The sequence below is a fragment of the Grampus griseus genome (genome assembly GCF_964374135.1).
Source record: "Grampus griseus genome assembly, chromosome: 5".
NCBI lineage: Eukaryota > Metazoa > Chordata > Mammalia > Artiodactyla > Delphinidae > Grampus > Grampus griseus.
The window spans coordinates 20,111,314-20,138,788 of record NC_138998.1 but is presented as its reverse complement, the minus strand read 5'-3'; the positions used below and the strand labels follow the sequence as shown (position 1 = coordinate 20,138,788).

At 37.7% G+C, this 27,475-nt stretch overlaps 1 long non-coding RNA gene across 1 annotated transcript in view; it reads left to right on the top strand.

Moving 5' to 3' along the window:
• Positions 1-6,093: 6,093 nt before the first annotated feature.
• LOC309823268 overlaps positions 6,094-27,475 on the top strand; it is a 121,226-nt gene continuing 99,844 nt past the window's right edge. Inside the window, exon 1 of the long non-coding RNA XR_014296815.1 lies at positions 6,094-6,178. This is a non-coding gene — a long non-coding RNA (uncharacterized lncRNA). The remainder of the gene's footprint in view (positions 6,179-27,475) is intronic.

The following is a 27,475-nucleotide window of genomic DNA, read 5'->3' as shown; positions in this document are numbered from 1 at the left end:
CACAAACATGGGTTTTTCAACATTCCATGAGATACTGTGGGACCTCATTAGACAATCTAGAAGTAGGGTGGGCACTAAAACACTGGAGAGAAAGATATTCAAAAGCAGGGTACTGACCACACTCTACTATTGTGAATTTTCTGGGGCAGCCCTGATTCTAAATGTTCTATCTCTATCACCAAAAATTATTGAAACATCTTAGAATTTCCTATATTTTTGGTGTCTGACATTTCTTCCAGACTACCTCTTTCACTGGAAGAGTCACATAATCTTTTGTCAGACTATATGTCCCAGTTTTGTGTTCAGAAAAATAGGCCAATGTACTTTTAACTCAAAGTTACAGTGTGACAAATTTGGTACCTCTCATCAGAGTATAGAGGCTGAAGGCCTGCTGGACATTATAAAAGGAGAAAGTAGAAGAGAAAAAGTTTCTGTATGAGGTCTATATTTAGTTCATATATACAGATATCCTGAAAAAGTCATAATTTAGCCTAGTTTTTTAATTGTTGAAATCGTCGTTATAAGTCTTTCTGGTAAGCGTGCATTTCTCAACAATATTTTCTTGTGGATTTTTAAAGATGTGCTTTTAGTATCATAAGAGAGGAAAAATTTCATCTCAACAAGAAGCTATTGAAATTCCTTAACCTATTTTTGTGTTTGTCTTTTTCCCCGTTGATATACTGAACTTTTAAAATTATGGTAGACCATAGTCGTTGCTATAATTCACGTTTTACCTTTACTATATTCTGTCAGACTAAGAGTGAGGGGAAAGCTATCAAAACTTCATGGATCCATAGCTCAATTGGGTTCGGGACACTCCACAAATAATGTGTATGGGGCTAATACTGCCTTGACACGCAACTGTTTACCATATACAGCTGAACTTTCATGAGGCACCTCCTTGCTAGAGATGGCCAAATGGGCTTTATGTACTAGTCTCTTTAATGGTAATCAAATTAAATGAGACTTAGGTCCATGGAAACAATATCTGTCAGCTAAGGTCTTTTCCAGGATGTCAACGTTACATAAGTAATTCCAACATTATTGGTGTTACATAATTAAGAATTTTTTTAAAAGTATAGTCTTCACATTTCTAATTATATCTCTAATATATCATGGAGTAATTTTGTCACCATATTACTCTGCATCTTCTAATCCATCATTGTATTTTCCCTTAAATTTGTTCACATTACCGCCATAAACTAGATTATCTTATTGATCAGTAGTAGTCTATAAAATGAGAGGATATCTGTATTCTTTCCTATAAAAAAAGATGCCTTAATGGTTAATTGACACACTTCTCCTAAGGAAAAATTTAAATTTTACTTACAAAGAAACTAGGTTACTCCGAGGTTTACTCTATTTTAAAACTTCTTGAGAAAATATTCATTTAAAAAAATTTCTTAAAGAGAATGGCCACTTTAGGAAATAAGAAATGATGGCAGAAGAATGCAGATAATAAAAATGCATGATTTGGTCAGAGTGATTCAAGTAATCTGTTCAAGTAATTGAATACATATAAAGGAGGAAAGGGAAAGTCAATTAAATGAATGAGTTATTTAATTGCCAACCTTCTTGAATGAAAGTGACATCAAAGCATCTGAATAAAAATTTACATTGATTAGGTGCACATAGTTTGGCTGTTTCTCCAAGTTTTTGGTTTCTGATGGAGAAAAGAGAAAAGATTTATAGAAGCTGAGAAAGTGGTAGAAGAGACAGTTGAGGCCTGCTTCAAGATTAGCAAGGCAGCCTTTTTTTTTTTTTCTTTTGCGGTACGCGGGCCTCTCACCGTTGTGGCCTCTTCCGCTGCGGAGCACAGGCTCCGGATGCGCAGGCTCAGCGGCCATGGCTCACGGGCCCAGCCCATGCAGCTCCGCGGCATGTGGGATCTTCCCGGACCGGGTCACGAACCCGCGTCCCCTGCATCGGCAGGCGGACTCTCAACCACTGAAGGCGGCCCGTTTTTAAGAGCTTCCTTGCTTAATTAAAGCTAAGTGCCAGGATAGAAGTTCATCTATCAGTGATTCTGAATTAAAGCATAATATAGGGGAAAGTAAGAAGTTTTGTAACTGGTGGCTTGTTTAAAGTCATGGACAGGAAAAAGAGACAAGATATTTCAACTCCTGAGAGCTCTGTCTTGAAAGCAAAGGCATACCAGGAATGGAAGGGAATCTAACATTTAGTTAGGAAGCCATTCACCAACAGTTTAGTGAGGCAAAGCTCTACATGCAGGTGTTTACATTTATTTAACTTGACACTGTGGCTTGCCTTAAATACATTAATAATATGCCTGGTGCAGTAGAGAGCATGTGGGATCATGACTCGATGACTACATAGAAATTAGAATTCTGATCCTTATCAGTAGTAAGTTCTTTATAACTGGCATAAAATGATAACCTTTATATGTACTTTCATTGTAATATTATTGAGTTAAAACATAGGTCAGGGAAACGTTAGCTTGGGTGGAGACTCTGTCTTATAGTCTCACCTATTCATGCTGGAAAAGGATGGGGCAAGGGAAAGCAATTTACATTTTTTGAATGCCTACTCATGCCAGGAATGAGACTAGACACTTGATTACTCAATTCTGGGGGAAGTTTGTGAGACGGTTAATCTCATACCCATTTTATAGGGAAGGAAACTGGGCTTCAGAGAAGTAATCTGTTCAAGCGTTGATGATGATGGTTTATACAGTTTGAGAATCAAACATAGATCTGCATGTCTTTAAAGGTCATGCTCTTTCTTTTCTACCAACTTCCTGATAAAATCATATGAGGAAAAAACTGTTCTTCGGTCATTAAAAGAAAAATCTAGTAAACGACAGGTAATAACACTCATGCGGGTGGGTGTTCAATTCCTCTAGCATTTTTTTCATGGCTGTTTCAGGGGCCAATATTCTCAGCCCCTCTGCTCTCCTGCAATTCCTAAATATATGATAGTCATTTCAACATTGCTTTAAATTTGAATTGTTATACTAACTCTTCCAGCAAGATTTTCATTTTCACTATTATTTCTACTGGTAATAATTTTGAAAAGCTAAAACGTGTTAAAAGGTGCCTAGTAAAAAGCATATTGTGTGCCTGTTGTATGCATCAGTTCATTTGAATCTCATGATAACTTTTGAGGTGATTTACAACTGTCGTTGTATCTTACAGATATTGAAATCAAGGCTTGGGAGATTGCCTACATTCAGACAGTTAGTGAGCAGAGGAGCTTGGATTTCTAATACCAAAGCCCTTCTTCCTGGGCACTATGCTGCTCTGTTAGATGCCTAGAGGTGATGAGTATCTCTGTTAGCATGACCACTGATGCAAAGTTCATGAAATGTGCAAAACATGCTAGGGACGAGAACATTCTTAGAGCTCTTGATAATATGAACCTAATGTTGACACTCGAGTGGTCACACAATGTAAATTCACACACACAAACACAGACACACACATATCACAATGTTTAAGGAAAGAACAGATGAGCTAAGTGATGTCTAGGACCAATTTTGTGAAATGATTTTTAGAATTGATTGAATGTAAAGTATATTATAAAATATATAATATTTATATTATATTAAAAAATATATATAAAAATATAAAAATATAAAAATATAAAATATATATAAAAATATAAAAATATATATAAAAATATTTATATTTATATATAAATATAAATAAAGTATATTATAAAATATAATATGTAAAATATTATATTTAAATATTTCCATTTCCACATGAAGTATATGTTTTTGAAACCATATCCTAAACCTACATCTAATTTCTGCTTCAGTGAACAAAAGAATACCCTCCATGAACAGCAACAGCATCAAATATATGGGTAAGAGAATATAATTTCTGGTTGACTTGCTTAGAACGACATCATGGTTATGAGGGGAGCCTTTCTGAGTTCAAATTTCTGCATGATCTCTGAATTTTCTCACCAAAGTCTGGCTTTGGATATCCAGCCATACTCTAGGAAGATACTCAGATCCATTTTTTTGTTGTTGTGGTTTTTAACAGAACATCTGGTATTTATTGGCAGAATGCATTAGTGATGATGTCCTGTAAAATTTAAGCCAAAACTGGATGGAGTATGAGTTTGTTTTGTTTTATGTCATTTTCTCTGTGTGAAATCCAAAGTCCAAATATTGCTTCCTACCTGCAATGGCATCTGAAAACATGCTGATCACAGTCACTGGATTTTAGAGATTTCAGCTGAAGATTAGCAGAGCATTAAGATGAAATAGCAGATGAATAATTTAGAATGAACAGACTCTAATGTTAAATATATAGGAAAAGCGACTTCACAAAAATACACCTTTTCTCTTTTAGTTTTCAATATTGTTGGACGGAGACATATCTTAATTCCATTTCTCAAAGTGCAAGTATATTCCCTCCTGAACCAATCTTTCCTCAGCAGGCTGATTTAGATAAGAAAATGAAAAGGAGATAACTGAATGGATCCTCCAATCTTGTGATTCAGGAATTGGGGCTGGGTGCCCCTTAGGGTGGCAGAGCAATTCTGAGCGTGTTGAAGCTCTCTGAACAGCTGTTTGGTAGTCGTCTCAACAGAGCCCATTAGCACAGCTCCTGGTCAGGGCCAAGTTAACTGCATCCTTTTACTGTCGCCACCACACTCCCTCTTATCATGTCCCTCCATTATCACTCGCTCACCTCCCCAACTTGCTCTGTTAGCATTTCTACTCTCCTAGGAGGAAAGAATTCTCTCTTGTTCTCTTCCCCACACCCCCAACTAGTTCTCTCTCACCTCTCCCACTTTTCCTCTCGATCCAAGACTGCTGCCTCTTTTCCTTTCCTCCTTCTCCCATGGCTATTTCTCCCAAACCAAATACGTAGGTTCTTTCTTTCCCTCTGTCAAGCACTACTCTTCACTAGTTTCCATACATTTGATGGAGGAAACTGCTTGAATATCTTAAACCATCAGACTAGAGGTGTATTCTTTTCCTTTGGGAGGGAGGCAGTAAACAGAATTGGTTAAGAACACAGGCTTTGAAATTAGACTAGAACTTGACTTACAGCTCAGTTCTGACATGCTGTTGAAAGCAGAGCACATTACTTATTCTCCCTTAGCTCCCGTTTCCACTTCCATTAAATGGGGATGATAGTATCTTCCTAAAGTTAAGTATAGGGATTAAAGAAACCATTGTCATAAATGCACTTTACCCAGTAATTGGAACAGAAGCAGCAGGCAATAAAGAACAGCTCCTGTTATTCATACACCATACTTGTTGATCAGATAGGACTGGTGTCAAGTCTTTGGCTTAGCTAAATTCTCTGTCTTCCCTCTTTGCCCATCCAGGGATGCCTGTTCACCTACAGGTACCTCATTCATTTATTCACTGTTCATTCAGGAACCTGTCTAGAGGATATGTTATGTCCTATCCACAGGTACTTTTTTTTAATATGAAATTTATTTATTTATTTAGGCTGCGTTGGGTCTTCGTTGCTGTGCTCAGGCTTTCTCTAGTTGCGGTGACCAGGGGCTACTCTTCGTTGCGGTACGTGGGCTCCTCATTGCGGTGGCTTCTCTTGTTACAGAGCACGGGCTCTAGGTACACAGACTTCAGTAGCTGTGGAACACAGGCTCAGCAGTTTTGGCTCGCAGGCTCTAGAACCCAGGCTCAGTAGTTGTGGTGCATGGGCTTAGTTGCTGTGTGGCATGTGGGATCTTCCCGGACCAGGGCTCAAACCCATGTCCCCTGCACTGGCAGACGGATTCTTAACCACTGTGCCACCAGGGAAGTCCCTCCCCAGGTACTTTTTATCACTCTGCCATAGTCACAAAAATTAATCCAACGAACAATCTAATTAATAATTAATTTAATAATTTAATTAATAATTTAGTTGATAAACTTCTAGGCATTATTCCTTCTAGACACTTTAATGATCTAGAGGTGGGAGAAGGGAAAGAGGAAATGAGGAAGAGATAAGGAAGGATGGTAGGAGTCCCTTTAACTTCTAAAGGGTCTTCTGTTCCCAAAGAGTAGATTTCCTGGTAATGGACCAGCTTTGTGGGCAGGAATTGTGAACTGATGAAATTACAACAGCCATAAAACACTGATTTTTCTACTTGCACTATTTAGGTCAAAAGAGAAAGCACAGGTTCACACCTCACCAGAGAAGAATGAAGATTTGAAATCAGAAGCTGCAAGCTAATGGACTTCAAGGTAAATCACACTCATAGACATATGTGGTTTAACTCACCCAGTGTTTTAGTTTTGGTTTTTCTTTCTTTCTTTTTTTAAAAATAAATTTATTTATTTATTTTTGGCTGCATTAGGTCTTTGCTGCTCTGCGTGGGCTTTCTTTTTAGGTGCGGCAAGCAGGGGCTACTCTTCGTTGCGGTGTGCAGGCCTCTCATTACGGTGGCTTCTCTTGTTGCGGAGCACAGACTCTACGGCTTCAGTAGTTGTGGCACATGGACTCAGTAGTTGTGGCTCGTGGGCTCTAGGGTACAGGCTCAGTAGTTGTGGGGCACTGGCTTAGTTGCTTCACGGCCTGTGGGATCTTCCTGGACCAGGGCTCGAACCCATGTCCCCTGCATTGACAGGCAGATTCTCAACCACTGTGCCACCAGGGAAGCCCAGGTTTTTATTTCTTTCTTGAATTAATTGAGAATATTTAGAAATCAATAGATTTCACATACAGATTCAGATGTCTAGTGTCACTTGAAAGATCAGATGACTTCATAACACTGGGCTGAGGAGAAGCAACTTCTACGGGACACACACCCTCCAGTTTGCCACAGTTGTCCTCTGGCTGACTTATTTTATTTGCTTAGATCCTGTAGCATTTGAGGTTTTGATCCCAGGCTTAAGGACTAGTTTTCAGATGACATTTCCAACATATTCATTTTTGATCTGCTTCCAATTCACCTCTTTTATCTGTGGGCACCTACACCTTATTCTCAGGGTGGGTACTCAAGAGATCAGACTAGTGGGCAGCTGGCTTCCAACCACCAGGCACCAACCAACTAGAAAGAAGTCCCCACAATGCAACCTGCAGGATCTCATGCTGGGCCAGTTTCACCCCTTTTGTTTCTAAACCTTGGGAAAGTTGAGGGAGGGTCTCCGGCAGCCAAGGTGAAGGAGTGTACTCCAGTATAGAAATGCTTCACCATTTAAACCAGTAGGACTACTGTGCTGGTGCCTGCCCATGGAGGATCAGCCCTGCCTATATCTGAGGCAAAGTGTACAGTGTCTTTGCCCTTGAACTCACCCTCCACAAGTCTAACTCTGTGCATTAGCTGTGTATGTTGTGTGTGTTTGTGTGTATGTCAGTTTTGCTTACTAGATTTAAGCTTTACAAAGGTAGTATAGAGCCTTGCACAATGTAGACAGGTCATAAACGTATTTTAAGTGGAGTAGATTGAATTATTTATTTATTCCAGGGTCTCTGTAATGTTCATTGCCATGTGATAAATGAAACCATGTTTGGTTTCCTTGTGCATATTTGATTTTCATACACCTATATTTCATATCAAGGAGAAAACCAATCAACACCGTCATATAGAAGCATCTCTGAACCACACATAAAATATCTTAAAAAAAATTTAACCTTTGAAATTGAAGTATAAACAGGAGAAGAATTCATAGATTTTCTAATTGTCTTATCCTGCTGTGGGCACTAGCAGACATTCTGTCTATAGCTATGACTGTGAGTGCACACAATAATTAATGCAGAGCCTAGGAAAATTAGTTTAAAAGTATAAGGTCATTTTCAGATCACTAGATATTGATAGTACTTTTTATTTCATCTTCTACTATAATTTGAAGCTTGGAAAATTTTAATACAGATAGAAATAATTGCTAGAGGAAATATTTCTATTAAAATGGTGGATTAAGGAGAAGGTAGAATTTTCCCAGCTGAATACAAAGTTTCCGTATAATTATACAAAGATCTTAAAATAATCGTAAAAGATTCTTCCAATAAAAGCTATTAAATGACTGTGTAGTTGATATAGAAGAGTTGGCTCAAATATTCCATGTTTAATAGTGCAAAATACTTTCTAATGGAAACTTTTCAAGGAGCCATATTGAGTCAAGAAATTTCTTTCTGTTTAGACAATACTGTGATTAGTAATTGATGCTTACCAGGGTTTAAGAGCCTATTTCTCTTTGAAACAATGGATTTTCTTCTAACCCCATTGTCTTTTGTGAAAAGATGTCTTTGGAGATATTGGTAAGACACACACAATTACTGAATTGACTTTATTAAATGAATCTGCTGTGTTATTTTACTCCAAAAAAAAATTCACATGCGTTCTGAAATTTGATGACTTAAAAGTTAATTTTAAGAGAAGATGCAAGTCATTGAAGCAAAAAATAGTTTCTTTCAATGCTTAGAAGATTTCGTCTCAACCATACACACTCACTTTACCATAACACAAATAGGATTCTTGTATTTGTTCTTTTCAAGTGATCTATAATTTCAAAGTCTGGATTACACAAAAATGAATATTTAATTTGTCTTAAAAACAACTATATAGTGGCACAAAAATGTTACCAAAAAATCCTAACCAAATTAGAGTTATGTCAGTGGAGGGAAAGTTTGGTGCCCTGGCAGCAGCAGCCTGGTTTGGCTGCCTCTACTCCTCAACCTCTCCAGAATGCTGGGCTGAATCCAGGGTCTTTAGACGGCAGAGTTGATTTTGGGTTGCTTAGTGAAGAGCTGTCAGCACCAAAATGATAGTAGCAAAGCTGAAATCAGAGGCTACCCACGGTCAGTCAGATGTTGAGTCACACAGCAGGGGATACTGGAGTCCCTCAGACTGAGAGTCTGGAGGGATGAGTGAGTTCAGAATCTGTGGGTTCTGTCATGGGAGCATTTCTTTTGAAGACTTCAGGACTAGGCACTGAGGTCATGGCTTTGGCCAGTCTTAAAGGTAGAGTACTTAGAAATTGGAACATGACAAACAGCACCAGAAATGTGGGGTTTTCTCTTCAGTGGAAGATAAAATGTTCGCCTTATTTCTCCATACCTTGCAAGCTGATTGGCCACAAATTCTCATGAGAATTTCATGACTATGCCCAGTCATGTATGGTCATTTTACTCTGCTTTACTAAGATTTCTGGGCTAGGCTGACACTTCACTTGAGTTCTTTGAAATTTTAAAGGGTCTTTGTAATAATATGGTGAGTCTTCAATAGGTCTCCTTAAGCCTCGTGGTATATTGTGTTATTGTCCAAGTGTCATTTCAGCTGAACAGTTATTGTCTATGTCAAAAGACTAAATCCTAAAGATGCAATTTAAGCAACGCATGGAGTTGCCAACACGCAAATCAGGTTGGATTTTCAAGAAGGTCAGTTGTTTTGGATGAATGAAAGATTTTTACTCCTTGGACTCTGAGTATATTAGTGGATGCAACATGGAACTCAGTCAGTCCTGGGAACTTTCCTTGGATTCGTTACTTGGGCTTTGAATCTTGGGTTTCTCCATTTGAAAAGAATTCCTATCTTACAGGCTTGTTGTAAGAATTAATAATAAGCTGGATACACATGAAGAAACTTTATATACAATAATACACTATACAAATGTCAAGTAAAAAAAAATACTTTGCCTATAGGTAAAATCAGGAGTCAATGGGTACCAGAGTTGTTGGTAATAATATTTCATGCCCTCTAAGAAAATTAATTTTCTTTTTACATTTCTATTCTGAACAATGGAAACATCTGACTCTATGAAACATACGTTACTGAACACAAGTTCCTGTGCCTGATGCACGGTGAGGCCAACATCGGAGTTTGGAGCAGAGAAAGGTTTATTGCAGAGCCATGCAAGGAGACATGCAGCTCATGCCCCCAAAACCCCAAACTGCTCAAAGGGTTTCAGCAAAGCACTTTTAAAGGCAAGGTGAGGGAGGGGAGTGGTTAGTTGTTGCAAACTTTTTGGTGTCTGAATCCTTTGTTCTTGCAGCTGTCCAGGTAGGTCAGGTCATGATGTTCCTGTAAACCTCCAATAAAACAAATGTTATTCTCTGTTCTGCAACTTTATATCTCTATATGAATGGACTGTTAAAGGTCAGAGCCCTGAGAATAGGCTACCTTGTGTATTTCAGGCTATAGGCAACATTCTTTTGCAAAAGGTGCAGAGCCAGCATGACTAAGCACAAGCAATAGAACAGATCTAATATGGAGTCAGATTTGTTCTTCCCTATTACACGTACACTTACTTTCCGAAGATTTCAAACTCTAGAAACAGGGAGGTGGATATATTTACAATATAAGTAATTTATCCCCTGGTTCTTCTCATACATCTATGTCCATTACTTCTCTATTTCTTTCCTTGGGTTCTTTTTCTCTCTTTTTATTTTTTCTGTTTCTCTTTGTTCTCTAGCTTTTTCTCATCACAATATTGTCATATACCATGGACTTAATGACCACTTAACAAATATTCCTCAATCTGCATTTTTAGCTCAAAAATTTCTCCTGAACTGCAGAGTAGTGTACACCTAGGTATTCACAGATACCTGAGATCCCAAGCCCCTAAACTTGTTCCTTTTTCTGTATTCCGTTCCTTGGTCATACTCCATTTAAATTTATTCTCCACTGGAGTTAGGGTTATCTTTCTTAAATGCAAACCTGATCATGTTAAGCCCTTATTTATTAAACCCTTCTATTTTCCATCCCCTTTAGAATTCTAATCTGTTTACCTTTCCAAACGCAACTCCTCACAGAATTGACTTGTGATTTTCCAAATGTGTTGGACAGCTTCTGTCCTTCACCCTACTCTTCATGCTGTCCTCTCTGTCTGGAATGGCCTTTCTGATCTTGTCTGCTTAGCAAGCTCCTGGTTCACATTCAAACAGTCAAAATGTCTTCTGTAACATCTGTCACGATATCCTCTAAGAAATCTGACCTGCCTGCCAGCTTCTCCAAACAGGATTAATTACTTCTATTATTGTACTCTGTACACTGTATTACAATTACTTGTTTATGTACCCTTCTCTCTTACCAGGCTCTGAGTAATTCAAATATGAGGTCCATACCTTATTCACTTGAGCACATGGCTTACAGCACAGTTTCACACACACATAGATGTTTAATGCTTGTGGAGAGCAGTTCAATGAAGACTGCAACGTTGTTACACAATTGATCTCTGAACTGGTTTGAGTCTATCTGGGCAGTGAGGAAATGTGGATGTGGAGAGGATATTACTTTTTGTCTCTTACCTGTTCATGTCTATTCCTCTGGAATTTATGTACTCTCTTAAGAAGATTCTTTCCTGGGTGGAAAAAAATAAGACTGTTTTCAGTAAATATTTTCAGTGGATTTTCTATCATCAGGAAGTAATAAGAAAAATACTCATTGAATGTAATTTACAGAGAAAAACATCATTCATTCATTGAACACATGTTCTCTGATGACCTACTGTCTGCCCAGCACTGTTCTGAGCATTTGAAATATAGCAGTGAATAAGGCAGATGCAAATCTCCACCTTCATAGCAAGCAAGCAAGAAAGAAAGAAAAAAAGAAAGAAAGAAAATAAAGAAAAAAGGAAAGAAACTTCATTAACAGAGAAAAGGCACTTATCTTTTCCACAGATCTTATATGATTTCTTACTCCAAAATCCTCCTTCCTACCTCCCTACTTTCTCACTTTAGGACATTTTACAGGCTTAAAAGAAAAGGCAAATGCAAAAACTGAAATGTTCTCAGAAGGGCTAGCTTAAAGCTCATGACAGATTTTGGAAATGGAGTGTTCATGTATACTTTGTAGAAAAAGTGAGAAAAGACTGCCATTTTTGGTAAGGTTAATTGGGATGCCAAGGATAGAAAATCAGTGTGCTCTGCAATATGGATTCCACTACCAACCTGTGTTTTTGATCTAATAAGTTTTAAAAAATATGTTTTGCTAAATTATTGTATCCTTGTCTCCTCAGTCAGAATGAATATATGTGTGTGGTTTGTGTCAAGGCAGCTCTTCAAAGTGCAGTTGATCTGATACTTATACTGTTGGAGTGTGTGCTCAGTAATTTTTCACTCAAACGGACAGCATGTAATATTCAGCCATCCCAGGGCAGTAGTAACTCGTACTCTCCACTTTTTGACGATTCTTTCAAAAGATTTGATGAATATGTATATCATATGACAGTAAGAGCTATGTCTGCCCATTTTCCATCTTTTCAACTGGTTGTAGTTTAGTTGCCTAAAACCAAAAGTTTACAGTGCATAACCACGTTGGAGAATGGAAGCAGAATTTTAATGGATGTCAAACAAGAAAAGCAGCAGACACCTAGAGCAAAGTGCTCTACACCCCCCTTGAGTAATGATAGTTCATTTACGTGGGTGAGAGCCAAGTCTGCTTGGCTAGGAGGCAGTTTTTAATAGTGTATGTCAGGGACACACAACGAAGTTTTCCATGTATCCTCACAGAGGAGTCTTACATTCCTGAAGTAATGATTAATGAAGTTTCTGTGCTAGAATTTTAGTCATATGGATTTTATTTTCTCCTTCGTTTAGTCACAGCTTTTCTCATTTTCCTTTATGGCCAGCTCCTGCCTATGCAAACACACTTAGGCAAAAGCACAAGAACAATAGTTCTGGAAAATGTAGGCCAATGTTGCTGAGAGCCCTTGCCAGAAACTAATTTTAGTTAAAGAGATCTGACTATTTTCAAGCCATTCACTTTCCACCCTTCCTACCAACCCTGGAACATTACAGATGAAAGTGCCTCACAGAGTTGGGAATTTGTGACAAGAGGGTTCTTTAAACCATTTTCATCATTTTATAACAAATTCAAGAGTTAGGCTGGGTCAGGGGTTGGTGACCTTTGGCATGCACACCAGAAGTGGACTGAGAATAAGGGACAACATTTTGGATACAATCTTCCTTTCTGACAAACACTCCTTTCCTTCCTCCAGATAGAACTTAGCTCCAGGAGGGCTGCATACCCACCAAAACCCTCACCCAGTTTCTTTCTTTTTTTAGGTTGGCTTCTAGTTGCTAAGGTGTTAACTGCTAGATTTTAAATGAGTGAATTAAGGGCAACCCCTCCCAAACCATTTGCATTTCAAAGGAGATAGTAAGAGATTGGAGAGCCAAAGGCAGCTTTAGTCCTGGAAGGAGAAGCAGAGGGTGCTATTTTCAGACCTGGGCAGCTAGGCTTTCTACTTTGTACTCTGCCTCTTGCACTTACAGCCAAGATTATAAGTAGATGGTTACAAATTGGTTCCTTAGGTCCAAACTCCATTTTCATAACTATTTTTTTCTATTCATAGCTTCAACAGAAAGAATCTTAGACATATTTTACAAACATCAAAATCCTTACCATGTTATTCCTCAGGCATCCTATTTTTTATTTGGAAAATTTAAATTCCTGTTAAGATTTCTTTTTATGGTCATCTAATTCTAATTCTTTGACCAGTTCACTGCTTTCTTTTGAACTGTCTCGAGGTTATCTTTTTTCTCTTAATTGTGCAGTCAATAACCAAATATATCTCTAGAGTAATAGTCAACATACGGAGATGTTTGAAAGAAAAATTTCTACAGGTGATATTGTTGTTTTTTTACTGTTTTAAATTTATTAATTCCAAGCATAAAATGATTGATGAATTTGAAACTATATCTTTTTATATATCCAAATGCAGCAAGATTCACAATGACTTTTGGGAGATAGCAAAGCTAAGCTGAAATTATAGCCGTTTCTTGTTCAATTTGCAGCCCCAGTCTAGACCCTTAAAATTTATTCACAACCATGCACAGTACATTTTTACTTGATATTTCAATAATTTACTTTAAAATTGTGCCATCCAATGTATGTCTCTTTAGATAACTCAAACTTTTCCTGATTATTTTTCCAAATTATTTAGATTTTCTTGAATTTTAATCAAATATTTGAAAGGTTAAGCAACGCCTCCTTCCAGGATTTCATGTTTAAAATGGATAAACAGGATCCCTGTTTCATCATCCAAGTTGTGGATAAAATGTGTAAAAGCCTTTGGCTTACCTTCTGGCTTGAAACACATCCAAGCAGTCCTTCTTAATTGGTGTCCTAGATTGTATAAATTAGGAACACTATTTCTTTAACGCTTGACCACTGCCACCACAGTCTGGGAAATGAACACTGAATTTCCAACCCATTTGCCTAACTCGAACATTTCACATTACTGAGACAGAGTTTTGTAGGCAGAGGACAGATGGATGCCCTAGGCAATGCTATCATAAGACATTAGAAAGTATTTTGGGGGAGTGAGGTGGCTTGGGCACAGAATGGGAGAAGACAAATTCCTGAAGGGCAAGAACTCTAGTCCCTTAAAAGAATTCAGAACAGTCAGTGCATTAGCCATGAAATATTTGAAGAATATATTCAACATTAATTTGCAGAAATTACGTACCCTCTAGGTGTAAGATGGTAATTTATTCTTTATGATAAATATCAGAATTGATGGGGGCTTCTCTGGTGGCACAGTGGTTGAGGGTCCGCCTGCCGATGCAGGGGACGCGGGATCGTGCCCCAGTCCGGGAGGATCCCACATGCCGCAGAGCGGCTGGGCCCGTGAGCCATGGCCGCTGAGCCTGCGCGTCCGGAGTCTGTGCTCCGCAACGGGAGAGGCCACAACAGTGAGAGGCCCGCGTACCGCAAAAAGAAAAAAAAAATCAGAATTGATTAATTGTGAAATAGAGTGAGAGAGAACTTGAGCTTCAGTCAGATGATTGGCTCTGGGCCCAACTGCATGGCTTTTTTAGCAGTGAGGAACCACAAATAGCCCAGTGTCACCACTGGTTAAGAGTGAACTGGGCTATAATCCATGTTTGTTAAATACTAGGACAGTGTTCTTTCCAGTACACCATCCCTCACATTATAACTTTCCTAATCACTATTTATCAGTCTAGCAGTTCCTTTCAGTGACAGTCATTTACAGTATAGTTGAAATGTATCTATCTCAATTGCATTTCTTCTGAATGAATTACTGCTTTTGCTATGCTCTGATAGAAGTTTTATTAATAGTAGCTATCAATTTCTATTAATTTTGTTGCTCAACTTTATTACCTTGATTTCATATTTTGCTTATTTTTATCTGACTTTTCGCAGTGTTTTACTTAAATTTAAAGAGAGCAAAAAAGGTAACCTTCATATACCCCCAAATCAGATAATTATAAATTTTCAGTTGTTTTATTGAAACATTCCAAAACATTTCCAAACTGCAGTTAAAATGCTGAATTCTAGCTTTATCAAATATGCCATTTCCATCAAGAAAGAAAAAGAAAATATGCTGCAAGCGTCTTCCTTTACAGGTTGTCCCCCGCCACCCATTCTGATTTTAAAAAGTTGCCTTTCTAAACCAAGTACTTTTTTTTTTTTTTTTAAAGTATGGTGTATTTCTAACTGTAAACCCCCAAATATTGTATATGTTCTTGACCAGGGAAAATTTTGGAATTTACAGTGTGTCAAGGATATTCTAATTCTGCTAATAATTTTCATGGCAGATGATTTGAGGACTTTTCCACAGACTAACTTCTGGCTCTTATTTCTTGGCCACAACCCATGTACTTCCTGCACCAGGCACCACAGGGTATGTTCAGATCACAATACAATCTCTAGCCCTGCACATTTATGTCATTGTACTAAGTTAGCTCAGTGAGCAGTTGAAATATTTATAGAAGCCTTTCCTAAATGTGTATAACTAACAGTAACTTAGCTACACAGGGAAGTGACTGCAAACCTCATAAATCTATTCCACTAAGCCAAAGTAAATGTGTCTTCAACTCAGCTTCCCCTTAGCTAGACCTCAACTCTGTCCATGGTTTCTCCAATACAATGGTGTATGGTAAGTGTTTAACAGCCAGTTCCCCAGGACAAAAGGTATGAGTATATATATGTACATACATTCACTGTAGATTTTACACATAGAAAGGATTTATACATAATTTTTAACTACTAATAAGATATACAATACTCCACTGTAAATTCCTAACACACCCAAATTGATTTTCATAGAAAGTTTCCCTTGATTTTTGCTGAACTCTTGGATTGGTGACCAACCTATGGTTTCCATTCAACTATGATTTGACAAATGCAATTGCATCTCTTTTCTTATAAAAGGAGGGAAGAAAATAAAAATAGAAACAAAAGCCAAAGACAAAAACATTTTAGGTGAAAAGAGTGATAGTTGTTGAAATCTTTATCCTCATTCCCCTGCCCCATTTCCAGGCTAAGAGGCAGTCCCTGTCAGCCGTTTCCTTCTAGGAATTTTAACGGAAACAGCATGATGTGGTGAAGAGGCCACTACCTAGGATCCAGTTCTGGTGCTGCCATCTACTCTGTGTGATCACAGGCAAGTTCTTTACCTCTCAGTTTCTTCATTTGAAATTTGGGGCAATAATAGCATCATAATAGCATCATTAAACTAGTAAATGTAGAATTTGGGGCACTTAATAATGAATTAGGACTAAAAGAGTTAATGTATCTTAGCACTTAGTACATGGAAGAGAGAGAGCTACAAAGATGCAAAAAGACATAACCTTTGCATATAAATAAAGTTACAACTTGAAAAAGAAAGCATTGCAAACCAATTTGAACTTTGGAAATGTACTTTTAGTATAATACAGTCTGTTCTTTGAGGTCATCACCCCCTTTAGCTTACATTCATTGATTCACACATTCATACATTTAGCAAGTATTTATTTAGCAGATAATGGATAGAAGATACTGTATGAAGCATAGGATGAATAATTGTACTATAGTCTCAAGAAGCTTGGATTAAAGTAGTCAAAAGTATACACACATATACACACATCTTTAAAGAACGATAATATCTGGTAAGCGTATGAGCACATACAAACAATCTATCTGTGAGTTCAGAGATGGGAGAGAGAGTTTCTAACCAGTACGCTCTAGATAAGGAATAATAGAGGTAGAGGATTTGGCCTGACCTATTGAAACAGAAGGGAAAACTGATCATTCAAAGGCTGAATTTGTCACCAGGCTAATATTTAGAGGGGTTTTTTAATTTGTATTATTTTCCAACATTTAAACATTGGAAATTTTCTCAGAAACATCTGTGTTTTGGGCTTTTATTGAAAAATTGGAAGATCTGACAACATCCTTAACCTCTGTTCCAACATTGCCACCATCATTTGGAAGCAAGTTATCTTGGTCCGTTCAGGCTGCTACTACAAAATACCATAGACTGGAGAGCTTACAAACAACAAGAATTATTTCTCAGTAGCAGAGGCTGCTAAGTCCAAGATAGGGCACCAACAGATTCAATGTCTGGTGAGAGCCTGTTCCCCAGTTCATAGGCTGCATCTTCTTACTGTGTCCTCATATGGCAGAAGGGCAGACAGGGGAAGCTAGCTCTCTCATGGCTCCCTTAAGGAGTCCCAAATGTGAGGCAAATGCTAATCTAACTCACTCATAAGGGCTCCACCTTCATGACCTCACGTAATTCTAATTATCACCCAAATGCCTCACCTCTTAATACCATCACATTGGGGTGTAGCATTTCAACATATGAATTTTGGGGGCGACACAAACATTCAGTCCATAACACCAGTAACAATTACCCCTCTAGAAGGGGCATCCACTCTTTCCATGTGGCAGCAGTACCCACATACTCAAACCTGTGAACTGGATTCCAAACTTGCAGCCGCTGAAGAACAAATGGCACACAGCAATTAAAGACTTCAATTCACTAGGTTTACACACTGTTTGGCTGACAATCACAGTCACTCTTCCACCTGTTTGGCTTTGTTGAGAGGCAAAAAAATGTACTCAGCAATGACACGTAACGTAATTGAACTTGTCAACTCGCTGCACAAGTAGATCAGTGACATCTTGCATTGTTACAAAAGGCACTGACCACACCTTTCCAGGATGTGTGCCATATCAGAGGAGGGCTCTAGCCCAAAGTAGCAAAAACACCTCTGAACTGCTCTTCTCCCCACTTACCCCTGTCTTTATAGTCCTGTGTTCCTTTTCTTTTGTTTAATTGTGGTAAGATTTATGTAACGTAACACTTACTATTTTACCCACTTTAGGGCTACAGTTCAGTGGCACCAAGTACATCCACATTGTTGTACAACCAGCATCACTGTCCACCTCCAGAACTCCTTTCATCTTGCAGAATGAAAACTCCAAACTTATTAAACATCCTAACCCCTGGCAATCACCGTTCTTCTTTCAGTCTCTGTGAATTTGACTACTCTAGGTACCTCATGTAATTGTATGTGGAATCATCCAATTTTTGTCCTTTCATGACTAGCTTATTTCATTTAGCATAATGTCTTCAAGGCTCGGCCATGTTGTAGCATGTGTCAGAACTTCCTTCCTCTTTAAGGCTAAATAAGAGTCCAATGAAAATGTTAAAACACACTTTGTTTATCCATTCATCCATCAGTGGACACTTGGGTTGTATCCACTTTTTTGCTATTGTGAATAATGCTGCCATGAACATGGGTATATGAATATCTGAGGTTCTGCTTTCAATTCTTTTGGGTATATACCCAGAAGTGAAATTACCAGAAGTGGTAATTCTGTGTTTAATTTTTTGAGAAAACACCAGAAATTTTCCACAGCAGCTGCACCATTTGACATTCCCACCAGCAACACACAGGGGTTCCAATTTCTCCACCACGGTCATATGGTCCTTTATCTTTTCTCCCCTCCCTGCAGCAGAAACTTCCTTTTCTGTGGCAAATTTGAAGTCTACCTTAAAATATGGTGTGACAAAAGAAAAATATTAAAATAAGTGTCAGAGTAAGGTTCAGCTTGAAAATTCCACAGGACTAGGAAAAGGTCATGTAACACAATGCTTTTGCTAGGCACGTGGAAAGCCCTAATCCCCCTTCTTCCAGGGAGAAGTTTGATCCCTTCTAGTTGGAGAGATTTAATAAGCATTAAAATGATTGCGACTTGAGCTTAAGGAATTACGGAATTTTAATAGTAGGCATAAAACATCCAACACAGACATACTTAAAAATTCTATACAACACAGGAGGAGAAAATTGGGAATAAAGAACCAGCTAAAATGAATCCCTTGCGTGATATTAAAAGGAGGCCTGGGGAACTATTTCCGTGACTATGTTTGCCAAATTATACAGTAAATATATGAATGGGAATGGTGCTAGATAGAGCTTTTAGATATAGTTTTTTGTTCTTATTCAACTTGCATGTGTAGTTTAGAAACTAGAGGATCTAGAGAGCAAGGGACTCAGCCTCCATCACTTGCACTTAACAGAGACTCAAAGATGGGCAGAGGAGAAGGAGAGCTTTCTAGTAGAGAAAAGAGAAGGCTTCAGGGTGTAGCAGCCACATTCCTTGCCATGTTCCATGCCAGTTATTTGTTGGGGGTGGGGCTGGTCATCCAATTAAAAAAAAAAAGAAAGAAACTAGGGAACCTAAATTTAATAGGAGGATATGACCATTCTTGTAGAAGAAACGGTTTGGAGGCATCATGATTTATGCAGCCCAAGAGACTCTGACAATGCAAAAGTGGTCTGCAAAGCTCTACACCAGGTGTCCTCCTATTACCGTAATAGAACCAAGTAACTTGGAGATAAGGGAAGTTGCACTGTATTTGAGGGGTGGGAGTAAGGCCAAAAAAAATTCTTATCTCAGATAAAGTTGAGTAGTATCAGAGATAGGTGTCTTACTGACTGAGATCCGCACAGCAAGCCTCATGCCCTGGCTCATTTATCTCCCCGCTCCAGGAAGAGGAAGAATGATGATATTTAAGACCCTTGTGCTCTAGCATTTTTAGGATCCTTCTTATAGTGCTTGAGTATTAGTTCAGCTTTTATTTATTTTCTTACTGTTGTTACACGTATTGTTCTACTGCTTCTGGATTGGGATGGCTCGGTGACGTATCACTGTCATGCTTACATTTATTTATTCCAGTTAAATCTTTACATATCCTATCAGTTTTTATTTCTATAATAGGTTTTAATACAAGTTCATTTTCCTAAAATGTGATTGATTCCGGTATCGTTAGGTTATCTCACCATTTTCATATGTCTTTTGTACTTTTCTAGGAGGCGGCATCTAACTAGCGTAGTTGCAAACTAAAGTACCCTTGCTCAAAAAAGACAGTTCATTTAGTGAGTCCCCATAATACCTGTTATTTAACCAGAGAAATTAACCTTTGGAACAAAATGTGTTCTTCTCTTCAATCAGCAGGTCTCTTTAGTGTTCTCGCTTCTCAGACATGCTGTGCTTTAAAAGCAGATTAGAACTGACAACAATTAGTCACATGTCTGAATTTTAGACGGAAAATAAAAATGAGCTCCTGTGCACAGGAAGTCCAAAATTCATCTTTCTTTCGCCTAAGGTTTTCTTTCTTCAATATCAGTTATCAGTTTAATATAATATTGTTGACTTAACAATGATATATTTCAAGCTGAAGGCAGAAATGAATTTTGCATTAATAAATTGTTTGGAGATGGATTCAAAGAGTATTTCATTATATAAGAAGGGTAGCTATAAAACATGTTTGGTGGTCTTTCCATCATTACTACCTGTGGCCCATTTGTGGGGATGACATTTATCAGTGTGACAGGGAATATTAAGCAAGTGATAGACAGTTATTAGCTGAAGTCCTGATATATTTACACCGTGGGAAAATGGACTTGGTATTTTCTTTCTGGCAACTGGTCGGCTGTTCATAATTTTATGGAAAATTGATTAATCACACATTTAACTCAATGCAAGATCTTCTGCACTGTAATAAATTATGGCCATTAATCAATAAGTACAAAGTAATTCCAAGAGTCTGGAGACATGCTGGCTTCTAATAGAAAAACTTGCACTTAGGCCTTTCTGCCAGTGACCACTTCATCTGAGGTATTTTGCACCTGCCTCAATCCAATTAGATGACATAATTAATGAACCTCAATGCTCTTGATAATTTGTTACACAAAAGAAAGAATGCTTTGGCACATCCATTAAAACCTGATGTATAACACTTTGCAGAAAAGGAAAAAAAATTGATGAACTTAAGCAACAGAGGGTCTTATGCTGGGAATCTTTGTGTTCAAGTGTAAATGTGAGAAGCTGCAGTCTTACTTCATGTTGGGTGAAGATTCAGTTGCATTTGTTAAAATAATCCAACGGGGACCTTTTTTTTCCATTAGAAAAGTGAATTCCGCCTGTGTGCAAAATTTCATGCCATCTTGTTTCTTTTATGACAAATTAAATGGTATGATTAGAATAAGTATTCAGGAAGTATTGTTTCAGAGGCAATCTAATAAATGTTTCCTTGGTTAAGTATCAGTTACAGTTTTACATATCACAGTCATTCTGCACCTGTTTTATGCAGCTAACAATAGGCCTCTCAATAGATTTCCATGAGAGAAAGCCTGGGAAGATAAAAAGAAAACCAGTTTGCAGCTAATTCTGTCACTAGGAAACGCCAGGAGTAGGTTGTGTTTAGAGACTTTGAAAAACAATTAGCTGTGGATTATACAACTGAAAGCCCTTTCCTAACTGTACCTGGAAAATACTTTGCCCATTTAATGCCTTCTAAGCTGTCACTGAGCTTGAACTTCAGTCCCAGTGATTAATGAAAAGCTGCAGGGCACAGCTAGGAGCTAAAGTCTCAATTATGAAAAAGCAGTAACTAGTTTAATGTGCTGATGCTTTTATACTTAAAGTGACAGCTATGAAAAATGGCAATATTTCCAATCATCCTTTAATAATTTATCATTCATTTATTGGCATGTCCAATGTGCTTTACTTCCACTGTTTTTTTTCTTTTTCTGGGCTCCTGGTGTTATGACACTGAAGAACACAATGTGATCTGGTTCCTTAAAAACCAGACCTTCCCTTTTGGAAGCTGGGACCTATCATCATAAAAGTTTTATGTCTGTCTGTCTATGTTTGTCTGTCTGACTCTATCTATCTATCTGTCTATCTATCTATCTATATATCACCTGTCAATTATCTATGTAATTTCCAGTTAGTGCCAAGATATAGCAGTAGAGTTTTTGAAAAGAGCACAGTCCAGTGACTCTTGTCTCTGTGTAGGTCACGAATTGCCACCTTAATTCCTCACAGACACCTTGAATTATATGCCTTTGGTTATAAGAGAAACTAGACAGGGGTGGGTGGAGGAGTCAACGTAAATCTCCCTGTGCCAAAGGGAAATCAATCCAGATGTGCAGACAGTGGACAAATAGAAGCCAATTATAGAGCAGTAAATGAGGTTGGGGGAAGACACACCATATTTTTGTGGGTAGTGCTACCAAGATATCTTGTAAAGTTATTTAGGTTTAATTTTACATTTTTAATTTCAGGAATGAATTGTTTGTTCAACAGCCATAGTCATTCCCTTGGTTTGTTTTATTAGGTTATATTAGACTGTTTATTATAGTTTGTGCTTGGTAACAGGCCCCCAAGGATTCAGATCACAAGTTGGTAAAAGAATATACCTGCAAGTGTGGTCATAAAACTCAAGTTTCAAGGCAGGTGGCAGTTTTGCTAGTAAAATATTTAAGGAACCACTTGTGACTAAAATGGGCTTAAAGTACTTCTTGTTTGTCCTGGTGGCAGCTCAATTTTGACCCAGATAACAGTGGTGCTGTTCACCAGACCACATGGATCTTGGTTTTTGATGAATTGTTAGGATGCTATTCGAGTACAGTGATAGAAATGGTACACATTGTCATCTCTCTGTGTTTGATCTGCTCCCATAAATAAAGCAGACAGGTGACAACCCATTCACAGGACTGAACTTATTAAAACTGTAAAAGTAAAACTGGAGACTGGGTTTAAAACTCACTTTTAAATTCAGCAGGCTGTCTAATTTTCTTTAGATAAAAGACCCAGATATTTGGGGGCAAGGATATTTAATGCATTTTGAAAAAAATAATGCAACAATATAGTTACAAGGAAGAATGATGTCCCTTTTGGGCACTTATATTTAGCCATATTAAGAAGTACAGGACATTGTTTAATTTTACATGGCATTCATTAATTGGTTAATTTTCTTTTTGACCTTTTTTCCTCTGTTTAAGCAAAGCCAAGAGAATATGAGCCCATGTTTATCCTATTTCCTACTACTCTCGAGTCCGTGTAAATAACTTGTTAGTCAGACTGTCTTTACTATTATCCTGTTAGTGTCTTACACAGTACATTATCATGCTCAGATCACCTTTTCATACCCAGGCATGCTTCTCTGGATTTTTCTCTTTTAATGCCATGATTTTCTTATGCTATTTAACTTATCTAATAACTTTCTTTTCAAAAACGCTTCAAATCACTTTCCAGGATTATTCTTAAGCTTAAAGTTGATCATATTCTTTAGGCCTTTATTAGAGTTCAGATCCATTCCTCCAGCAAAATTTGGCTGGGGACTCTGATAGGTCATATTTTCCCACCCTTTTCTCCAAACATCTGTGAATTTACCAGCACACACTGAAATGTACCATGCATGCTGCCTTGTTATCTTCTGTAGACATTGATCCAGCCATCTGTCCACAGACATTTTCTTACTCACATATGTGGGTGCACACACACACCACTCACACACGTACATACGACACAACCTACACATACATACAACACGCACACACACAACCCGTGCTCTGTTTTGGATATGAATAGATTTGCAGTTATTTAAGGCTATCAGCCTTTGTCTCTCTTTAGTCTAGTCTTGTCCCATATAGAACTTAGAAAAAAGTTATGTTTCTTTAAATAGCTTCATTGCTCCTCCTTTGAAAAAAGGGAAGAAACAGCAGCTTAAACCCAGTTGCTTGGAGCACAGGGATGGAGTAAATATCCCTTAGGTGGCAGAAAACAGCTCTAGGCTCTCTGGATAAGAATGACATGATCCTACCACGGAGTTTTAGGAAGTTTTGGAATTTTCAATTAAACTGTTCCATCTACGGGTAGTTTCCCCAAAGCTATGGGGGCAGCTTGCCCAGATCCTTTTTCCCGCAGATCAGACAAGGTCAGGAAGTGGGAGCAGTGCCAGGAGCTTGAGCTATTAGGTCCAGCTGTAAGATTTTTTCTTCTGTATCTGTCTTGTGGGGTCATTCCACCTACACTTTGTTTTGATAGATAGTTCCTAACACAGGAGCCGGTTTTCCTCTGGGACGATCTAAACAATCATCATAGGCTTCAGTTTTAGAATGTTTTTAGCTGACATCTTCTCAACATTTTAGGAGGTCTGTATATGTGAACTTATGGTCTTCTTTTTACAGTAATAATAGAACAATAATTACGCTGCTCATGATGATTGCTGACATTTATTACATATTGTTCCAATATATTTGTATATATTAATTTATTAAAATTTTACCACAATCCTATGAGCTATTCTTATCCCCTTTATATAGAGGGGGAAACTGATGCATAAAATGTTGAAATATCTTGACTGAATCTATACAACTGGCAAATGACAGAGCTGGGATTTGCACGTAGGTACTCTTACTCCAGAGTGTTCACTCTTAATTGCTATGCTATATTTCTAACTAGTATGAATTACTTTCTATTTTATAACATGGGTGAAACATAGGAGAAATGAGGTCATTACAAAGTAGTTGCTATGACAAGGTCTCTAGCAACTGAAAATTTTATACAAAACCCGTTTCTATCATAATCTCTTCTTTCCACACATAGCCCATTTGGCATGGATTCTTTGTCTCTTGATCATAAATAATAAAATGGAGAGAGGAAACTCATCAAGCATTTATTTTTATGATTTTTATTTTTTTTACTTTTGCGGTACGCGGGCTTCTCACTGTTGTGGCCTCTCCCGTTGCGGAGCACAGGCTCCGGACGCACAGGCTCCGGACGCACAGGCTCTGTGGCATGTGGGATCTTCCCGGACCGGGGCACGAACCCGTGTCCGCTACATCGGCAGGCAGACTCTCAACCACTGCGCCACCAGAGAAGCCCAAGCATTTCTTGATAATGTCTCTCAATATCTGGGAAATGCTGCTCAGCCTCTCTGGCGGCAACCACGTTTTCATTTCTGTACCAGCCACTGGATTCCCCTCACTCTTCTTTATCCTATTTCTACCTCATCAAACTGTATCAAAATTGCAAGTGAACATAATCCTTTGGAAAATAGCTGTTTATACCTGTGCAAAATATTATTTCCTTCAGGGAACCCAATATTTCAAATTTCTGACCAGCTACATACTTAATTTTCAGAAAATTTACCATATGTTTGAGTTTTATCTTTCCATTTTGGGTTCTGGAATAGCATTATTTCCTCCTGCTTTTAGATCTCTGAACCATATGCCGAATCTCCACAACTCCATGTACTGCTTTATAGTGTGGTACTAAATGTAATAAGCCTTAATTTGTTGATGTTCTCTGAATATTTTATAGAGTTGTTTTATCAGCCAATTTTATATATTCCACTCTTTAAAAATATATCATCTTCACATTTTATCCCATTGTTTTTAGTTTACTATATTTGAGAAAGTTAAGACTCTAGCATTTCAGAAAATATTTTAAATGTTTTAAATATAGTAGGTTAAGCTATAAGAAAATAGCTACCTTCATAAGAAATCATACATTTTCTAAAAATTCCATCATAAACATTCATTTCAGAAAAAGGAGTTAGGAGATTGAGGTTTTCAGACCTATAATAAGAAGGCTATATAATTTAAAATAGTAAAATAACTTATATTATTGAAAACTAAAATAATCAGAAAATCATATCTAGAAACTCCAAGTGAATCTTGAAGTACATTTAGACTGGACAAAAGTCAGTGGGTTTATAGACCATTAAAACAAAAACAAATTGCTACATGGCTCACAACATCAATGGAAGACCAAACAAACAAACAAACAAACAAACAAAAAATATCCAGCATTGAGAAGGCATCTCCTACAATAAAACAGATGTTTATCCCTATACTGAAGCAAAAGAGCTTTAAAAACATGCTCTCAGTACTATTTGCTAATTGTCATTATGTTATAATCAATTGTGGTCCATATTGCAATTCTTAATTAATTGATTTAACATTTTAGAAAATGATTGGTGTTGGTTTTTCAGTAGTGTAATAGAGCTGGTCTGTGCTAATTTGCAAGAGCTGATTGCTACACTTTTAGGAACTTTGAGAACCAGTTGATAAATCTAGCCATTATTAAAATGTAAATGATATAAACTTAAAAATAAGTTGGGTCTTAAATTCTAAAAAATTCACCACTTCCTGAATATTTACTACATTTTACTATTACCTGTGTCTTGAGTTTATTTATGTCTATTGTGTCAGCATGGTAGAAATAACATGTAATGGTGTTCACGATTCTTTCTGACTCCACATTCAGTGATTTCACATTACTCGCTTGGAATTGATTAGTAAGAGTATTTACACCATAGAAATTGATGAACTCTACAAATTAAGACACTCTCCAACCCTCCCAACCCACCATCTAGAGCTGGTTGTTAAACATTGAGCAGACCACCATTGTTTGGTTTTCATACAAATTGAATTAATACAATGAGATTTTACCTTAGTATGAAATGGGTATTTTCAGCATTCCTAAAAAAACATTAACAGGAGATTAGTTGGACTTTCTGATCAAGAATGGTTTTATTTTAGGGACTTCCCTGGCAGTCCAGTGGTTAAGACTCCTTGCTTCCACTGCAGGGGATGCGGATGCAATCCCTTGTCAGGGGGAACTAAGATCCCACATGCTGCCCGGCACAGCTCAAAAAACAAACAAAAAGAAGTATTTTTTAATTTTAAATATCAGAAACAATAATTAGAATTAATAGATAAACTTAATGCTTACAGTCAATCAATTAACAGGTGGCCATTCAGCAAATACTACTGAGCTCTGTGATATTAGCTGCCGTGAAGAGTACATTAGAAACAGCTGTGTGACCAGTTTCACTTGTATAATGCTTTTTAGGATATTGTCCATTATATCCCATAAAGAACCCATTTTGGAGGACCAAATGGGTCTGACAAAATTTCTCTCCAACTCAAATAAATAGAATTTACTAAATTGAGAGGGTTTGCCTTTCCTTAGCTATGGACAGTTTTTTCTCATGCAAGTGGTGAATTTTGCAGCTTATTATGTCTCCACCTTTAGCTTGGCTATTATGATACTTAGAAACAAATATGCAACCCCCTTTAACAACTGCCCAGGACCTCCTGATCTGCATTTTTGTGTATCAATTTTAACACTGGCTTTATTTTACTCTTCTAATTTTATTTTCTGTTTTGTACTCTATTTTTAGTGGGTATGTGTTAAACTGTCTGGCTAGGATCTCTTAGGTGGGAATTTCCCCTTCCCCACAGCCTAATGGATCTACTTAACCTGAGGTAACCTCATTCTTGGCCACAGGTGATTGGGCCGTGACCTAACCTGAGCCAGATGAATCTCTTTCCTTTGGTTTGGACTTCGGGCAGAGGGAAACAAGTCAGTCTCTCTTCAGGGACCTCTAATTAGATTAAAACTTGGTGTACTTGATGACCTTGTGCTGCCTTGTGGACCAAGAACAAAGGAAGAAAGTCAATAGTGAGAAAACAGGGAGGGTGGCGCAGACGCTGGGCAAGACCAC